The sequence below is a fragment of the Centrocercus urophasianus genome, unplaced genomic scaffold (genome assembly GCF_019232065.1).
Source record: "Centrocercus urophasianus isolate 14NV4802_14NV808 unplaced genomic scaffold, USGS_Curo_1.0 seq_12, whole genome shotgun sequence".
Classification (NCBI taxonomy): domain Eukaryota; kingdom Metazoa; phylum Chordata; class Aves; order Galliformes; family Phasianidae; genus Centrocercus; species Centrocercus urophasianus.
In genome coordinates, this window is record NW_024884364.1 from 56,840,878 (window position 1) to 56,861,497 (window position 20,620).

Genomic DNA, 20,620 nt, shown 5'->3' on the forward strand with positions numbered 1-20,620 from the left:
CAGTCTTGAGAGATGGGCCCACACCAACCTTATGACGTTCATCAAGGCCAAGTCCAAGGTCCTGCACTTCTGCTGGGGCAATCCCAAGCACAAATACAGGTTAGATCGAGAGTGGCTTGAGAGCAGTCCTGAGGAGAAGGATTTGGGGGTGTCAGCTGATGAAATACTTAACATGAGCCAGCAGTGTGAACTTGCAGCCCAGAAGGCCAAGCATATTCTGGGTTGCTTCTAGAGAAGTGTGACCAGCAGACTGAGGAGGGACTCTGCCTCTCTACTCTGCTCTCATGAGACCCCCACTGGAGTATTGCATCCAATTCTGGGGCCCCCAACACTAGAAGAACATGGGACTGTTGGAGTGGATCCAGAGGAGGGACACAAAGGTGATCAGAGGACTGGAGCACCTCCCTTATGGGGAGAGGCTGAGAGAGTTGGGGCTCTTCAACCTGGAGAAGAGAAGGCTCCGAGGAGACCTTCATGTGGCTGTCCAGTACCTGAAAGGGGACTACAGGAAAGCTGGAGAGGAACTTTTTATATGAGCAAGTAATGACAGGACAAGGGGAAATGGTTTAAACTGGAAGGGGGTAAATTTAGATGAGATATTAGGAAGAAATTCTTTAATGTGAGGGTGGTGAGACACTGGAACAGGTTGCCCAGTGAGGTTGTGGATGTCCCCTCCCTGAAGGCATTCAAGGCCAGGCTGGATGGGGCTGTGAGCAACCTGGTCTATAAGGAGGTGTCTGCCTGTAGCAGGGGGATTGGAACCAGGTGATCCCAATGGTTCCTTCCAAACCAAGCCGTTCTATGATTCAGTAATTCTATGTCTCAAGAAACCAGCTGGATTACAACCCTGCTTGAGTTTTTCAGCAGTTTGGAGGACTTAGAAAATAGGGAGTCTGAAAGGCACATCTAAGCATTATTGGTGGGACTCAGACCTGCAAAAGCAGGACAATTTTACTTGCTGCTGTAGGATTTTCATTGCAAAACTCAGATAGAGGGAGAGAGGACACTGAAATGGAATTAAATATTCACATAAAAACACAAATCAGGATTTTTTTTCACTTAGCACATGGAGTTTTTTCACAATTCTTGCAGCCAGTTTGACAGACAGCGTATCAGTGCAGAACTAACGCTGTCAGAGCCAACTGCGTGTTCTGCAGCATAGAACAAAGTAAGACATTATTGTGAGAAAGTTTGCCTCAAGGCTGTGTTTCTAATAGACTTTAAGACCATAAGATCAAAACAAAAATCTGTGAAAGAAGCATTAAAGAGATGCATTCACGGGAGGAAAAAAAATTAAACTGTGGGCAACATTTCCAGTATAAGCAAGAGAGAAAACAAAATGCACTGCATTGAATCAAGTTTTTGGTGATCGTTACCTTTAGCCATTAGTCTCTTACCTCTAGTACCGCTCTGTGAGTTCATTTTCTAAGGCCACCCCCTTCGTCTCCTCACTGCAGAGTGGAGCAAATAACTTCTTGATCTGCTCTTCTCACCTTCCCTTCATGTCCATTGGAGAGCAGGCTTCAGCACTTTGGTTGCTTGCAGGAAACTAGTTTATGGTGATGACATTATGCTTTTCAGGGTACAGAATGAGGTCCCCGGCCCAAGGAGATTCCAGACTGCAGAAACACAATGTAGGCAATCACTGGAGAGAGGAGAAACACCTCATGAGTGTGTGCAGAGGGAATGGAGGAAGTGGAAGTTTTCCCAGGGCCCAAATAATAGGGCTGTGTATTGGTAGGACAGATGATTTATTTCTCTTCTCTTCTTTCCCTCATATGCACAGAAAAATGCTCATTTAATGATTGCAAGTGTACACAAGCATAGTCTTTCTTTCAGGACCAGATAGAAAGGAGATACTGATTATGAGGATGCTATTGCTATACCTTCAGCTATACCAAAGGGAATAGTGAAAGCTGCTGGCAAAATAAATTGCTTTTTTTTTGCATCAGAGTTCCCATATATTAAAAATGTCCCACTGTGCAAATTCCTCTTTGAAAGGAAAGCAAGAAGGACTGAGGTTGGAATTAGCTCTGGTAAACTGTAAAGAACTGAGGCTTTCTAGAATTCAAGTGCTGAGGCAGATGGCAGAGCTAGAAGGATTACATTAAAATTAAAAAAAAAAAAAGCAGAGAAACCCACTTTCAATCTAGCACATTTCAATTAATGACATTATTTAATATTGAGCCATAATTTATTTAAGCTTCTTACTTTGACAAGTTACTGTACACCAAAGGATTCTAATTCTGTTCTCATGCAATAACTTTGTTTTCATTGGTATGTGATATGAAGAGCTTTCCATGCTCCCTTATCACGAAGAAATCCACTGGAAAACAATTATTTTTCAGACATAACCCCCCACAGGAGAAGTGAGATCAGACTCTGTGTACATATTTTGAGGATGTAGTTAACAAGCAGAATTAATTGCATTAGTCTTGTAAAGACTTCATCTTTCCCAACCTTGAGTTCACACTTTAATGATGTTTTATGAAGTCTTCTGATCTTGAATAGCACGGTAGTTTAAAAAAATCCTCCCATTATCACTCTAGCTGTCAAAAAATAACTAGATGCTCAAGACACTTTCACTAGGGAGAAGAAATTGAGGAACTGATGATAGAAATAAATTGTCTGTATGGGTATCATTTTGCCTTCTCAATTAGGTCCCTGTAAGAAAAGATTCTGGGAGTTCTGTGCTCATACAAATTCAGACAGTGTTATGCTTCCTCAGAAAACAGAACTGAATATCAAGGGTCAGGATAAACTGCATGGGTTCAAGGCACAAGCTGGATTATGAGATGTGCTTATCTGTGGATGGATTCCCAGCCATGAGGGTTTTCCCTGCAGCAGTGGGCTTGTGTTGAGCACCAGGCTGACATCAGATGGTGGGATCCCCACTCTGCATGAGCTTCTGCTTTGCCCTTTCCCTCATCCTCCTTACAAGCTGCCAGCAAAACCACCATGCTCTACAGAAATAACTGGCAAGGAAGATCCACAGTGATTGCTCCCAGATTTCTGTCTGTGAGAAAGATGTTTCTTATTATCATACAAAAATATAGTCTTTTCCAATTCCACGTCTCAGAAAGTAAAGTGCTTCCAGTTCCTTTCCTTTGTGGCCATTTTTGGAGGTTACTCTTCCAAATGGTGTTCCCCAGGGCTCAGTATTGCAGCCAGTTTTGTTTAACATCTTTATCAATTACATTAATGAGGGGATGGAGTGCACCCTCAGTAGGTTTAAAGGCAACACTAAGTTGGGTGGGAGTGTTGATATGCCTGAGAGTAGGAAGGCTTTGCAGGGGAATCTGGATCAGCTGGATCAGAGGGCTGCATCCAGCTCTGTAGCACTCAAGAAAGCTAATGCTCAGTGCTGTGCTTGTCCCATAACCATCCCATGCAGATGGGATGAGAGTGGCTAGAATGTTGCCTAGCTAAAAAGAATTAGAGTGAGCTGGTGGGCAGCTGATTGAACATGAGCCAGCAGTGTGCCTAGGCAGCCAAGAAGACTTCTATACATGCCATGTTCATCAGTCAAGATGTTTGATATGTTATTTAACAATAGGTTACAATCTAATGGCATGAGTTCCTGCAGATTGCAGAAAAGCGGAAGTTTGGACATGAAGCCTACGGTCTGTATCACGTCAATCTAGGAGAGAGGTGAAAATGGAGTAAAAGTAAAGCACCCAATAAAAGATGACAGAATCTAAAAATTGATTCATATTTAATGTGGTGGAATTACAGGATGTTGCCAGTGAATCACACACTGTCATAAATTAATGATTTATTTAACAGAAAACTGAGGATGAGAATGACTAAAATGTAAGAAATTTGTATTGGAGGAACTGATATTTGCAAGTTTATAAAGAAATAGGTTAGGTGAATCAAGGACAATCATGATTGGATGTCAATAAGTTTGGACAATGGTTGAAGTTGAAACAACTGGGGATGGAAAATAATGCTTGCAGAGAGACATGTGGCTGTTTCTCCGAAGAGTTGCAAGAAATTGTCAGCCTGTGGGGACATTCAACAGCAGATAAGATTCACCTCCCTCTGGGTGGGATCTCTATGGAGAGCATCAGTCTGCCCTTCTGTCTGGAGGCTCAGGTCAAGCTGTTGTATCTGGTTAAGGAGAAGAAGCCCTTGGTCAAGACATGGATTGACTGACTTCAGCCCCTCATTTGTAGAGACTGGAAGGCTCAAGTGACTGCAAAAGCCTTCTTAAAGCTTAATCTAACACTGTTGGTGAGTTTGGTGAGGAGCTGGTCTCTGAGAACTTGGCAGGAAGATTGATATCCCTTGTCACTGTTATTATATGATGGGTAATAGAATCACAGAATCATTAAAGATGGAAAAGATCAGTAAGATCACCTAATCCAACCATCAACCCATCCCCACTATTCCCACCCACCATGCCCCTCAGTGCCACATCTACCCTTTAATTGAAAACCTTCAGGGATAGAGATTCTACTGGGCAGCCTATGGTGTTGCAAAAAGCAGCTTCAGGGGGCATAAATATAAAGATAGGAAGGGGAAGAGCACAAGCTGTCTGGTGTGTCTGTAGGCATGCAGAGGGACATATACAGCAGCTCCCCAAGCCTGGAGCACATTAGATCATTGGACCTTCCAGCTCCAATAGCCATATTTTCACAGGGCTGGGGTCTCCCTGGGGGTCACAATGGAGCTCAGTGCAGGTCCTGGCAGCCCATCCTCTCCTGCTGCCCCTGCCAGACCTGAGCAGCTCCAGCCCTGGCACCAGACACATCCCCAGGAACAGGGCTGGGCATGGCCAAGGCAGGGGCAGGACATGGGCTCATGAGTGAGCCCAGCTGGGCAAAAGCCATGGCTGTTGCCTAACCCTGCTGCAGCCTCAATGGGGCAGAGATTGGCAACCCCGAGCAGATGTGGAGGCCTGTGCTTGGAGGAGGCCTGTAGGACTGAAATGGGGTGCTGGAAGTCCCACTGGAAATGGGAGGGACAGCCAGGCCCTGTGGTGCGCTCAGGGCCTGGCACAGTGTGAGCGGTCCAAGAGATCTCTTCAGTGGAACTGGTTTCCTTTTCTTCTTTTCGCGTAACGTACTGCTGTACAGGGAGAAAACAGTCAGGCTTAGTAAAAGCCGAGTTTTTATTTACTCTTTGTCTGACATGGAGTCAGATGACTTGAACAAAACCTGGAGGGTCATGCAAGGTTTCAGGTCCTTCTTCTCAAGACTGCCGTTACTGGCAGTGCCATCACAGTCATACTAGCACAAATCGGAGGCCTATTTGTACTTTTAAACCATTAAAATCTTTACCAGAGTATTCATTTCTTGTGAGTTTTCCAATAAGATGGAATACCAAGGACAAGTCAAACAGCAAAGCACGATCTATTTTATTTTTCCCAACTTTCTATTACTAAAAGAGCATGAGAAACACTTGAGGGCAGTTTGTGGAGTGCATCTACCATCCAACATGACAAGTAGGTTAATTGGAATGAAAGAAAATGTGACCCTTGACTACAATTGCCCCTTAAGGGTATCGAGTTTAATGTTGTTGTTATTGTGTTCTGCAACACTGTGAGACAAAACACAGTGATGGGCTTTTCTCTGCATAGGAGCAGTTCTTAACAAATAGAGCTGCACCGAGTGACTTGGATTAAATTTGACTAAGTCTTGCCCGAAGAAATCTTTCCCTAGAAAATCCTGCAGCACTCACAAATATTTTAGGAGTGACAATGCTGGGTGTCCAGCTCAGTGGAAAAGCACAAGTGCTGTAAGGGAGCAATACAATATGCATCTTCCAGGCATAAGTATGTGTGGATCACCTGCCATTTCTGTTACTGGCTCTGCGTGCAAAGGAATCTACCTTGTGACTCTGTATGAATGTTGAGGGGAAAATAGCTTGATTTTTTTCAAAGAGGGAGAAAGTACTGCAAGAAAATATGTGCAAATTAATGTTATAGAATAGAGATTTTTAGTCTAATCCACTTGAATGTTCTGCTCTGTTGAATACAGACAGTCTCTATGGAAATTCAGACAATAAGAGTTGGGGCTACATGTATTCAAATTTGAGTTGACCTCATTACAGCTCAGTGTTAAAGGCTGTTACTGATATGGTCAGAGCTTGTTCGCATAAATTGGCCCTTCAGTTTCTGTGGGAGTGCTCCAGTGGAACTGGGTGTTGAAGAAATAAGCAAGTTGCATTCACAGAGCAGGAGGTTCCTTTTTGCCTAAATGAGAAGTGCATGAAAATGCCAGCAAAGCATGGGGCAGGTTTTGCTCCCTCGGCTGATGTCCCTACAAGCTTACGTCTCCTTCCCTTCCTTCTTGCTCCCACACTGCAGCAACCTGAGGAAGCCTGCACTGACCTGATGCTTGGTGTAGGAGGAGGAAGATAGTGACTGATGGGATCCCACTTGGGTTGACCCCAGACCTGACCAGCTCCCTCTTGATCTTGTCATTGAGGCCTATTCTTAACAGTGTAATGAAGACCACTAGGAGCCAGGTTTCAGCTCTGGTAGGAGTCTCTGACTAGAAATTGCTTTCTGAGGCAAAGTGTCTTTGTGAGGGCACAACTGTGGGTAGAAAGGCCTCAACCAGGGTTTTAATTTCCTGGGGGAAAAAAATCCAAACAAGGTGGGTGTAATGATCTGAAGGGCAGTGTTACCAAAAGAGAGAGACAAGATCATGGTCTGTAGAGATCCTGAGATCGACTGTGCTGTGTGTGACAGGTGTGGCCAGATCTGGAACTGCTAGAGGAACTTTTATCCAGGTAAATGCCATTTTTAATTGGAGCATGTGAATATTAATAGAATATATGAGTAAAGAAATAAGGTCTAAAGAGCAAGCAATGGGCAAAACTGTAAATTAAGTCTGTAAATAGAAACCTATCTACTTTGTCTATGATTTTCTGTATTGTGCCTACTCTAATAATCTTTCACTGCCGCTGTGAAAAAAGAAAAAGATGGCTCACTTCTGTATAGGAGGTTTCAAGGAAAAAGGTAAAAAATGTTCCCTTTGAAATGAACATACCTGTAAAGACCTGAGAGCTGAATTCAAGGAAAGGGAAATATTGTTCTTGTTCCTTTTCCTCATCACAAAACAGGATTTTCCCAAAATACGTTTTTGTCCATTTGCATATTACTGTATTATTCACCTAGTACAGAATCTGTTCAGCCATACAGGTGCCACTGGGTTCAGGCGTGGGTTGGGTACAGGATGCGTTCTTCACCTTAAATGAACAACAAGCAATAAAAGTGTAAGTGTTCCCTAGAACAAAATCTGTTCTCTAGCAACAGAGAAAGGTTTCAAAATCTTCAGAAGGTGAATTATTAAATGAGCTCAAAACATTTCTCAAACTGTGCTAGAAGTTGACCTGTGACCTGATGAATAGTGATTTGAATATTTTGAATTATCTGAACATTTTTTACATCTTTTTTGGGTTTCTTTGGGATTCATAGACCACTTTGCTGAAGGCTGCATTGCAGGGGAATGCTAGCAAAAGCACAAGAGCCACTTAGGCACTCGTCACCTGTTGAAATAGTACAAAAGATGCCTGTCTTACCTCAGTGTGGGCTTCTCTTTGACACCTCCACGAAGGACAATGTGACAGCAAGTCTGATAAGATATTCTTGTTGTTAATGTTGGTTGCTGCTTCTGTTCTGCTGTAGATGTTTGTTACTCCTTTACTTCCCTGGCCACTGGGTACCCCTGAAGAACAGCATGTCAGCTCTGCTGCTGTAGCTTTACCCTATCACTCTTTAAGACCATTCTGCTGGATGATCCCTTTCGCTTTCATGAAAACCAAACCAAAACTCTTCCGTAATAGGGTAGAACTTTTAAATCTGAGGTTTAGTGGCACAAACTGAGGAGTAATTAAACCAGAAGAACTAATTTGGCAGCAATATTGGGCAGTTAATGGAGTATAATGGCTGAGCTCATGTCACCGGTGCTCTGCTCAGTTTGCCTGTCTGGGATCCTACATATTGCGGATACTGCAAGTGAAATAATTCTTGAGCTGGTTTCTGCTTATGCTTAGCATTGGTATAACAGTACACCTCTGTGAGCTTTCCTACCTCGCTGTTCCAAAAAGCAATTTTTAGTTTGATATTTGCAGTTAAAGATTGAATGGAATAATGGAGCAAAATCTTGTGACTTTTGCTGGCACGTGAAGAAAGCAGAAAAAAGAGAAACGGTATTGTTCTTAGATAGATCTGAAACTACTAGCTTTGTACAGATAAAGAAATGTTTGGAAATACATTAGCACTGCGATATTCCAGCTGGGACATGGAAATAACTTGTCTTGTTGGTGCTCATTTTCAGACAACAGAAATGAAATCATGTCTCCAGCGCGAAAAGGTCAGCCAACAAGATTTTGCTAAATTCATCAAGCCGTGCTCCCTACTGAGCAGATACCACTGGTGTGCACTAAAGTAACAGAGGGGCTGATGATGTGGCCAGAATAGAAGCTGAAAAAGATGCACTGATCTTTTCATTTCCTGCATACTGAGAAATAGGATTCCCTAGCTGAAACTTAACATAAATCTTTCTTTCCTCCCACATCTTTTATCTGGCAAAAAAACATTCAATGACTTCAGAGAGAAAGCACTGGTCCAGCCAGCATCACCTGGCAGTAACAAGGCACAAGAAAGTTCAGTACTTTTACTGAGCAGTAAAAGTCCAACCTGCCTTTTCTTGTGAAACAAAGAGTAAAGAAACCACCCAGTACAAACTCATGTAAGGATATCTTTATGCATTTTGAAACTGGTTCAAAGCTACAACCGGTATTGTCACAGCATCCACAGATTAGATGACATTTACAACAGTTTTTAATTAAATTTACTTAATTTAGATATTTATCAGCCAGAATCCATTGGCATACTTTCTTCCAGCTTTTTTAAAGGTTAAATGAGCAATATGTGTAATGAGATCTTTGAGAATACAAATTGTGTCATTCTCAAATTATCCCCAAAGCCAGTGCTGTGCTGAAGGATTTGTGGAGCCCTGGCAGAGGGGAATCTTCCTCCTGGTAACTCTGCTCACTCTGCTGACACCAGAGTGCAGTGTCTGACCTTTACACTGCCTCTCCTGCCCAGGTTGGAGCGTGGGATGTGATCGTAGCACTGCTCCTTGGTTTATTGTACGTCACGGGTGAGGTCTCTGCATCTACTGTACCATTCAGCATGGCACTACTGCACTTCTTAAGAAGTATGTGGTGAAGCATGTTAAAGGAAGAACATTATTGCAAGCCAGCACAAAGCAGAATGAAACGCAGTACTCTGAAAAGGGCAATTACAGTGAAGCTACATATGAGAGCTGCAGATGGACACAATATGTAGTTGAATGACTAACAAGGAAACACAGTGGATGGCCTCCTAACAACACATGGACCATATGGTATCAAAAAACTGGGGGAATCATTCTTGTCAATGTGGCAGTTTTATAAACGCCAAGGTAAAAAAAACACATAAGCTCTTTTGAAAATCCCACTGAGTATCTCATCTCAAGCTGACAGATTTTTTCAGAGCTAGCCTTATGGGTTCAGACATTATAGCATTGAATACAGTGAGAGAAGGATAGGACAGAACAGAAGACTCCCAGTAAAACTCCACACAAGGTGGTAGAATTCCACTAAATTCAGCATCATTGTGTTCACTGAATCCAGCACCAGCACTGTTCAGATTTTGGTCGAGTTATTTGCAAACTAGATTTTACTTCTTCACGCAATTTGGTGGTAATAATTTACTTCTCATAATATAATGTTGTTACATGCATATGTTACATGCAAGAGACACAGATTCTTTCTACCTGACAATGTACAGCAGTTGTGCAGGAGTGGCCTTCTCCATAAAGAACTTGACTGAACGTACCATCCTCTGAAAACAAATGCTCAGATAATCTGTGTTATCAGATACAGGAGATGACTAGAGTGACTGTGGAAGAATTAATGGTAAAGAATGATGGGGAACAGGGGCTCAGAAGTGAATTTGCTTTTACATTACCCATCCATGAATCAGCATTATTGTTGAAGCATAGGCTGCCAAGTGCTTTAAAGAGAACTTGCAGGCGTTATGGATAAAATATAGTTGAAACATCCTTGTTTTTGTCCCTGCTGTAATGAGCGCTAAGCAGCTTTACTTTCACTCTGTCTGCAGAAAGTCATCGGAAGCATTCATCCGTTCCTTGCAACAGGGGTTGGTATGGTTCAACAAGCAACACGTTGAAAACTTACTTCTGCATTTCTTTTGCTGGGATTATTCAGCACTCATAACAGATGAGTTGTCCTCCTGCACATGACACCAAAGGGAGGCCTGATTTACATGCCCCTGCTTAAGCATACAGGCAAATTACTTTGGCTCCCATATGTATGCCTGCTACAATCCTTAGGTGTTATTGTCTGATAGCAGAGTTCTAGGGTTCTATTGGTAGCTTCTTATTGAAAGCTGTGGCTTGAAGTTATGAACCAGATCCCTGTGATGGGTTCAGCTGTGCTACCCAGCATTAAAGTCTTTCCTCAGCTTCTCACTTGCCCTTATCAGTGTCAAAACCACCACTTCAAAGTCTGAGGTCCTGAGCTCACCATCCGTGTCTTATTTGATCCTGATTATCTTAAACAGTCTGACAAGACACTGGGAAATGGAAACATGACATTTATTATTCTGCAGAATGAAGGATTTTATGTTCTAGCATATTTTTGGCAAAACACAGGAAAAGACTCACATTTAGGGATATAGCAGACAGCTCTTAAGCAATATGCTAACTTATTTCTTTCTGTCCAAACCGTAAGCTATATGACAGCTGCCTTTCTAATGAGAAAAATGCAGTAATCATTACTTGTGTGTAGTGGTTGGCAACAGTTGATTGAGTTTCTGGTGAGCGTAACTCTCTGATCTGTTCTTCTTGTGGTAGTTTACATACAGTTTCTTAAGTTTGCATTGTTAATCATACCTATATTTAGAACTTTCATTAGTTGGGACTCAATACGAGCAGAAAAAAAAACAAAAACAAAAACAAAAAAAGACCAGAGAAAAGATATGACCATAAAATTCTGCAGTGGTGAGAAAAAAATGTATCCCAGATTTCACTCTATGGGACTGTGCATCTTGATTTCCAACTGGAATTGATTTCAACAGTCAGAAATGTTGTAAAAATAATTGGCACTGCAGAGAAACTTACTTATAAGCCGATTTTTATGCACTGATTTTTACTTAAATTACAGTAAGTGCTTTCTTTCTCTGATTAAAAAGGAGCTTGGTTAGGTTAGGTATTCCTTTACTTAAGTTAAGTGATCTGAATTCATTTGTCAGATAGAAGGGGATGTTGGTGCAACCTTTTGTCAGAGGAAGGTCAGTAAGTAAAGTCAGGTTTTGCTGAATTGTTTGATTTGTTTTTCTAAGAATATACAGCATTTATATAGAAAAAAATGTATATTCTTCTTCCTGATCTCCCAAGTACCCCTCAGGGCCTCTCCACATTGCCATAGGAATGCCAGGAAGCCCCATACTGTCTGGGGCCTTTGCCATTGCTGTCCCAGATAGCATAGCAGCATTGAGTTTGAATGAGCCAACATCTATGGATTTCCATTATGATGGTAAATAAACTGCTGACAGCATGGCACACCCAGGTTTGGTTGGCCAGGTTTGATATGGCCTAGGTATATTGGATGATCCTTTCGGAAAACCACCTGTGCTCTTTTTTTTTCCCTTATCTTTCTAGAAACATACAATAGTCTCCTTGTAATCGAACTGGCTCTCTTGTCAAGAGCTGTGACCTTCAACAGGTAAATGAAACATGGATGGCTTAAGAAAGGGTTGCAAAGATCTCTGCTGCAGCCTCTCAGTCTTTATGCAGCCACCTGGGTCTGTGAACTTCTGCAGTATTTCATATTAATAATCAATAAAGTATACAGTGGGATTTTTTCTTCTTTTTACAGAAACAAAACAACTTTGAAGGGAATAAAAAAGTTGCTATGAAAAGAAGGGAATAGACATGAAGAGGAAAGAACAATATCGCAAAAAACATACTGTTTTCCTCGTCTGTATCTTAAAGGCATCATGGATTAATTGTAGTTAGAATGTAGATGATGTAAGACATTGACCTAATTCTGCCCTCATCTTTATTCCAGCATTGCCTTTTACTTTCTCTGTGAAGGAGCAAATGCAAAATTTCAACCAATTTCCTAAAATAAAATAAAATAAAAAATTAAATTAAAAAAAAAAAAGGAGTTCTCCAATTTCTGCATTATTTTGAGGGTGAAATGCTGCCCAGAATTAACTCAGTCATTTGGGCACTGCAAGGTCACTCCTAGACATATTTCACAAGAAAAGATGAATTTATAGTTGATCTAAATTAGTGCAGCTTCAGTGAAGTCAATTGAATTACTCTTGCTCAGTTCAGGTCTTGTAGTCAGATTGCCTCTGGAATATGAAGTATATCTTGTCTACTATCAGTAGTGAAACTAATTTAATCTTTCTAGGTGATAAAGAAGAGGGGCCAAGCCGTTCTCTCTAGAAGTAAGAAAAATGAACATGCATTTGGAGGCACGCTGAGGAATATTAAAGTGACAAAATCCTGCAGAGAACATTGTGTCACTGATATAAGGAAAAACTGCATTTATGTGGATATACCAGGAATACGCAATGGGTGCTGGAAGTGGGGTGAGGTAGAGGGCAGAACATCTGGCTCTGTGTTCTGTTAACAGGCAGGAGGTGCAACAGGGGCCACTGACTGCTCCTCTGGGTAAGTACACCCCCAGGAGAGGATGGGGGTGGTCAGCCCACCACTGGCACCTGAAAGGAGGCTGTGGCGAGGAGTGGGTCAGCCTCTTCTCCCAGGTAACAGGGATAGGAGGAGAGAGAATGGCTTTAAGTTGTGCCAGGGGAGGTTCAGGTTGGATATTAGGAACAATTTCTTCTCAGAAAGAGTCATGAGGCAGTGGCACAGGCTGCCCTGAAAGTGGTGGAGTCACCATCCCCAGAGGTGTTCAGGGATGTAGATGTGGCACTGAGGGACATGGCCAGTGGGCATAGTGGGATGAGCTGACAGTTGGACTGGGTGAGCTGAGAGGTCTTTCCCAACCTCAATGATCATATGATTCTATGATCACATAAAATATGCTAGTGAAGAGCAGGACAAAACTTTGCCTTTTTCTGACCCAGGAAAGTATTTTTAAAAGGATGTGCTCTCAGACATCTTTGTTCATGCAGCTAGCTTAGTTTTCAACCACTCTTCTCATAGCTCAGGGTGCAGAGTAGACTTGCAAAAACTCACAGCTTAAGTGAGGTGTCCAAAAATTAGCCTCTTCATATTGTATATGTTACTGGAGTACAGTATCGAAGTACCCAGAGATAAAAGCAGTCATTATCCATCAACAAATTTAATGTCAAAGGGGGACCAAAACGTTGCATACATATGTATACACAAATCCACAAACACACGGATGGTGCATGGCTGAGATGTCCCAGTGTCGGGTGTATTTTGCTATTCTAATAGCCAAATGATCATTCTGAGGCATGTGAGTATGTTTTCCCCAGTATTTTCCTGATCAACTCAGTTTTGGAGAGTGCTGGGCTTCAGTGAAATATCAGAGTTAAATATCAACTTCTCTTTGGAAACGCTGTGCGATAGTAACATAGAAGGAAAATATTTTCCCTTGCATTAAATATAGCTATTTTTTAGAGATTATGAATAACTTCAGATACAATTTTTTTTTTTAACCTGAAAAGTGTTTGCCTCAATTCAGAAGAGGCTTTAAGACTACCATAGTATACTGCATTTACGAGGAAAGGGCACACAAAACATAAAAGCAAAAGTAAATGCTAGAAATTATTTCATAACATCTAACTCATCTGAAGGAAAAACAGAATGGGCCAAGGTGGTGCCCTGTTTTGTCACCAAGTAAAATCTTGCTGTTGTGAATGAGATCCAAATGCCTGTGCTCTTGTGATACATTGCCACTTAACAAAGGAAGGGGTTTTGTGAAATGCTGCTCCCAAGGAAATCAATCTGAAAAGGAATTTAATGCAAATACCAAAGCTGCTTCAGAATGCTTTGGGCCAGAGGTATTTATCTCTTGTGGAGCCACTGTAGGATGGTGACAGTGTTGACAAATCTCAGATTTTGAGATCCAAGCACTATTAAATACATAACACCTGTACATTTAAGTATGCAGACTACCATTACCATCCATTTGTGTCTTCAAGGTGGAAGCATTTTCCCAATAAGTATCAAATACCTCTTTAAAATTCAGTTCAGAGGGAGAAGAGGACTTTTATGCTGTTATTATGGATATTCTGCCATCACAATGACATCTATCTCAACTATTCTCTGTCTCCCAGCAAGATAATAAGGTTTCTAGCCGCCAGCCTAGGATAGGAGTAAGCTGGTGGCAATGGGGATTGCTTGGGTCATCCCTGGGGTCAGTGGCGTGTGACAGCTGTAAAAGGAAATTTTGCCCCAGGGTAAAAGAAAACTATAAAATTCTCAGTTCATTTATTTATCAACTTCTCTGATTCCTGCCTTCATATTTCTGTTTCATGCCGTTTCCATGCAACATAGCATTCAAAAAGCCAGAAAGATTTTGCTATCAAAATGCCAGCCCTTCTTTCTGCAGTCACTGGGTGAAGGTCTTTTTATTCAGCTAGCGGTGACTGACTACGTTTTTTCACACAGACAGAGATCCTTCAAAAGAATAACACTGCTTGTCGTACAGTGATTTATTTTTTAAAAATTCTCTTCAGATTTATCTCTATTTCTGAATCATATTACTTGGCTTAACCACTCTGCATGTGCAGAATGTCACCTTGCACTTCTTTGCTAAAAAAATATGGGTGAAAAATCAAACCTCCCCTCTGCTGAGAGTGTCCAAGTCTATCCTTCTTGGTAACGGGGAAAAGGTCTCCATGAAAGGAAGCTGCATCACATACTAGCAGTGCTACCCCTGCTAGACTTACAAGGTCCATTTAATCTCCAGTTGATGTGAACACCTCAAAGTACATAATGTATAATGGGATAGCAAAAAACTGCTTCAGAGCTAGAAGTCTAAAGCATTCCACAGAAAAATAAAAAAAAAACCTGACACAAAAATAGGTTTAATCTCCCAAGAGACAAAAATAATACAAATCACACCTCAGCAGGTATTAAATGTCTCTGCAGGTTAAAAGAGGATATGTCAACCTGTGTGGGCTTCTGAGAGCACCCAGTGCTGACTGCTCCTCCTGAGGATGGCTCTGGGATTGGAGAGGTTTTTCTCTTTTTCTGAAAAAAAAAAAGCAATTAGCATCTGATGCTAAATCATGCAATCATCTATCTGATGATTGGTAAAAAGCTTTCTATACCTGTATACAAACAGGTATAACCTCATTGCCACCAAACACTATCACAGTATCTCCACAGGTACTCTCCATTAACCACATCTCATGTAACTTGGCAAGCAGGGGAGTAGAAACTGGGACTTACCTTTTAGCCTGCTCCAGCATGCAACTATCCTGTGTTGCAATTAGCCTTTCTCTTTAACTCTTTCCAGACTGGGGCAAAAGGCAAGCCATTGCACTGTTGTGCACAGTGGATGGTTTTGGGATATAGCATGTCACAGAGACGAAATTTCTGGGAAATCATAGAATCATAAAGGCTGGGAAAGACCTCTCAGATCATCTAGTCCACCATCAGTCCATTGCCACCATGCTCACTGACCACATTCCTCAGTGCCACATCCACACGGTTCTCGAACGCCTCCAGGGATGGTAACTGCACCACTTCCCTGGACCACTGCATCACCGCTCTTTCTGAGAAGAAATGTTTCCTAATATCCAACCTGACCTTCCCTTGGCACGACATAAAAGCCATTTCCTCTCATCTTATCACTGTTACCTGGGAGAAGAATCTGACCCCAGCTTGCCACAACCTCCTTTCAGGTCATTGTAGAGAGCAATAATGTCTCCCCTGAGCCTTCTTTTCTGCAGGCTGAACAATCCCAGTTCCTTCAGCCACTCCCCATCAGACTTGTGCTCCAGAGCCCTCACAGTCTTGTTGCCCTTCTTAGACATGCTCTAGGGCCTTGATGTCCTTCTCGTAATGAGGGGCCCAAAACCGAACGTGGTACTGAAGGTGTGGCCTCACCAGATCTCAGTACAGAGGGATGATCGCTCCCCTCGTCCTGCTGACTGCACTGTTTAAATCATGATTTTTAATACAACAGAGCTGAGATTCCTGGCTCCCCTGGTTCATCCACAAAAGAGAGGACTGCTGACACTGCTCACGCACTGCTGAGACCCCACTCAGTGCACTCAGGACCATGCTCCTTGCTCGCTCTCCCAAGCAGGCCACCTATCTCTGAGACTACAATCTTAACTCAATGCCTGGTGCAGCTGAATCAAACAGCAATCATGTTTTCCCACTGCGTCTCCACAGGTTGGTTGCCACAGACCTTGATTCCTAATGCAACGAGGCATTACTAATTAGGCTGACTTTCTCCTCTTCAGCTTATTAACAATATGCTCCATCCACTGAGCTAAAGTGAGAGAAGCACAATTAAGGTGGGGAGGGGGACATCTCCAAATCACTTTTTGAAACCTTCAGTGACAAAAGAAATAAAAATGGATGTAATAAAATACAAGTAATGAAAGATTGTAAGTGAAAATACTTTGAAAGTTTTTCATTTCTTGTGGATTTGAACACTCTTTAGCAAGCCAAGAGCATAATATCTTCCATTTTTCCAAACTTCTATTTGGCTTGCGTCACTGCGTATCCAGGAGTGGGCTAATTAAAATTGTTTTGTTGCTAATGGTAGTGCATCTTCTTTCACTAAAGAGTTCAAACTTCAGCCATCTTCTTGATCTGCTCTGAGTTTTTTAATCTGTAAATTAGAAAAAAAAAGCATATGCCCTTTTAATGACTATAAGAATTTGAGCTCATTAATGCAGAAAAAAAAAAAAAAAAAAAAAAAAAAAGAAAAAGAAGAAGAAGGAAAAGTAGGCTTTCTATTATAGCTGTTCTTTAATTATGGAACAGCATGTGCGAGAAGGCTCTTTACTCATAACTGTGTCCTCAATTCTGTTACACATTTTAGTGGAGAATGCATGTAATAGAAAAACAGCAATAGAGTGTGGAAATTGTCCAGAGCCCTGCTCTCCTAGGGAAACGATGCCAATGGTACTTTTGTGCTGCTGCTCCTCGGCAGCCTCTTTGCACTTTCCTCCAGGTTACATGCACAGCATGACTCACTGCCTGATGGTTTCATTGAAATAGAAAAATATAGGCACAGTAATGATTGCATTCAATCATAAACTACAATCAATACGGTGCAGTTTAAATGTTCTGTGCCCTAGCAGGCCACTATGGAGTCCCCCCACTCCCCCTTCCCTATCTGATTCCCTGAAGAAATGATTTTTCATTTCTAAAGGGTAACAGTTGTTCCAAGCGATCTAGCAGATGTAGCCGAGTCTCTCTGAATGAAATATGTAGGTCAGAGCAGGAGGCATTCATTGTTTTCTTTGACGTACCTTCATGTCAGCCCTTCATTGGAGGGAAAAGCCACTTCACAGTGCTCACGGAGTGCCCTGTGGGAGTCTGATGGGGGGACCTCACAGTAACCCCCCCCACAGAGTTCATATGGGGGCAGCTGCAGGCAGGGATATTTTTGTGCCATAACGAGACTCTGTGACCTTTTATTTATGTGCACGGGGACATGAATCTCAAAACAAGTTCTCAAGTGTGCACAATTATCTCAACAATACATTTTTGTGTGTGTGTGCATCTCAACACCACGGCAGAGTTTGGCAAACTTGCGGTCTCTGATGAAGGACTGCTCCCAGGAGAGCTGGGCGAGACTGAAAGCAGGATGAGGAGAGTGGGGAAAGTGGCCATGTCAGGACGCGGGGAACTTCTCCAGGAAAAACAATAAACATGACTTTTGGCCTTTAGAGACATCTCATGTGCCACTGCTGATCACAATTCCCTGGGGCAAATATCCTCTTTTCAACGCCAGCAAAAAATCTGGCTCAATATTAAGTATGTACTCACTCTTTTGCAGTGTCTTCAAAGGAGAAAAAGTCCGAAGGATTCTCTTCTACTCCACAGTTGTGATGCTTTGACAAAACCCACCACTGCAGTGTTTCCTTCCCAACACAGGTCAGGAAAAATCCCCCATGACGTACCAGATCTCACCCTAGCAGACCCCAATTCCACCTTTCTTCACAACCACCTGCACAAGGAGCTAATAAAGAAAGGGTTTTCCCTTTTCCCGTTAGCAGTGGCAACTGCCTAAAGATGAAAAATAACTCCCAGAAGGCTGGTATAAAATGAAATCATGCCAACAAGCCCTAAATAAAGGTTGCAGCTCCAACATGTCTTCTGTTACGTTCAGGATGTGCAGTAAATGACAGCTGAATAAATCAAACCCCTGGAGTTCCATCATAATGATCAGGTTAAAAGTGTTATTATCTCATTTCAGCTAAAAGTTCTGATTCGTATTTTTTTTTTGCAAAAACCTCAGAGATCTTGGATTGTATGTCAGTCATATTAGAGCTGGAAAAGGACTAGCATAACTTTCTGAAAAACAGACTTTTCTTTGGTCATAAATCAGCGCTCCTAGTTTCATTCGGCTGCCTGTCTCCCTTTCTTCCTCTTTCCCCCCCCTCCGTTTCCTCCTCCCACTCGTTAGTCTGTTCAGCACCTTCGGTGAGTCACACAGAGCTGGCTGACAAGCGAAGTCAAGTTCGACTTCACATCAAGTTCCTGCAGAGCCCTTCTGCTGCACGGTGTGCTGAGCATCATTCTGGCTCCCTCCTCCCAACCCAGCTCAGATGGACCTGCACTCCTGAGGATGAGCATTTGGGACCAAGAGTCCCCTGCACACCTGGAGACCCAAACTGTGTGCATTGATGTGAGTCAATTAGCAGAAGATTGCAGGTGAGAGAAGCTGTGATAGGTCTTGAATTATGTCAGGTTAATTTAAGCCTGAGGGATTGAAAGAATAGTCACGGTGTTGGTTAACTCTGCCTCCTGTCTCTACCCCTAGCTGAATTATATTCCCTTAAAACTTCCAAAGTGGATCTTGCCTTATCACATGGAGAGTCAGTGCAGGACACGATAGATGGGACCCTAACAGCTTACTGTGCAACACTCCCTGAAGCAAGGACTTGGTGCTGTGTTCTACAACCCCATTTCAGCAGTCTGTAAGCACGTGCCTGGCCTTAAACAAACAGTGATCCTTGAAAAACCCGAAACACTGTACCAAGGTATGAGGCTTATGGCAGTTATAGTACTTGTACAGAACTGTCCTGAACCAGATTTTAGTACATGATTCCATATGTTTCTGGCTTACATTTCACAATTCTTAGCAATTGTTGAGAGGCACTGCCCAGTCCCTCACTGCTGCAGCTCCCAGTGCCAAACTCCATCCCCATGCCATGGATTTGCCAACTCGATGCCCTTGGGCATCCAAGTGCCTAACCTGACCCAAAGCAGCTCCTAGGCCAACCAAGAGGTGCCTGGTGAGATCCAGGGGCTTTTTGGGCAGATGCCCAAATGGTATTGAGATCCCAATGCAGACAGTAATGAGGCAGCTTGATCTCACGATTAGTGCTCAAGCCTTAAACAAATCTTACTCAATTCTTGCAGTTGCAGAAAGGGCAGTAAGTCCTCATTTCACTTTTAGCAATGATGTAATTTTACAACTCCTATAGATGCAGCTATTAACAAGGCTTAGAGAACTATCATAAATGCTTCCTTTTCCAAAGCCTGGGAAAAGTCTGATTTGTTACCAGGAAAAGGATCTTTTAAGTCTGGGATTGATTACTGCTTGCTATTTCACGTACGTGTAAGTATTAGGTCAGTTCTGAAAGATGCATAAATTACTGAAACCAAACTGTTGAGTTAATAAGAATGATATTTTCAAACTCTTATGGTTCCATTTTAAGTTCCCATGCTATTAATGCCAGTTGAATAAGTTACTGAAACTGAAATGAACCACGTTCAAGGCTAAATTATGCTAAAATAGGTCAAGCAGCAGTGAAGGCAGTTATTTTGACTAAACTAGGGTTAACAAGATGCATGTAACAAATGCCTCAGGAGAACAATCACATGTGCTTGCTGCACATGATACCACAGCAGGATACCCATAGCTTCAGGTTCGAGCTAAATGGCATCATGGTGTGCTCTTTCGGGCAAGAAAATAGTTTTACAATTGTTTGAATATGATCCCCTCATTCTATGTGATGTAACCTGACAGTTTAAAGGGTCCCATAAGCACGTTTTCACTGAAGCCTATGCAACTTCTAAATACTCAACTAGGCTGTTTTTAACATAAAGCAGAGGGAGAGCAAAGAAGTAATTAATGAAAGAGCTGATACCTTCTGAGACTCCCGGCATGACAGCATGCCCAGCTGTCTTACCAGTTGCTTCTGAATAAAGAAAGAAGTCAGGAGGCAGAAATTAGCCTGAGGTGTTAAAATCGAATATCCTTGGACTTCATGATAAACAGAGATGAAATACATGTCTAGTGTTAGTCTTCTTTGTAACAACAACAACAAAACTTTTCACATAAGCTCTTTGATTTCTCAGCACTCAGTTCCATAAATCTCATATGAAAAAGTCTGTAATGCTGATCTTCCCTTCCCTTCCCTTCCCTTCCCTTCCCTTCCCTTCCCTTCCCT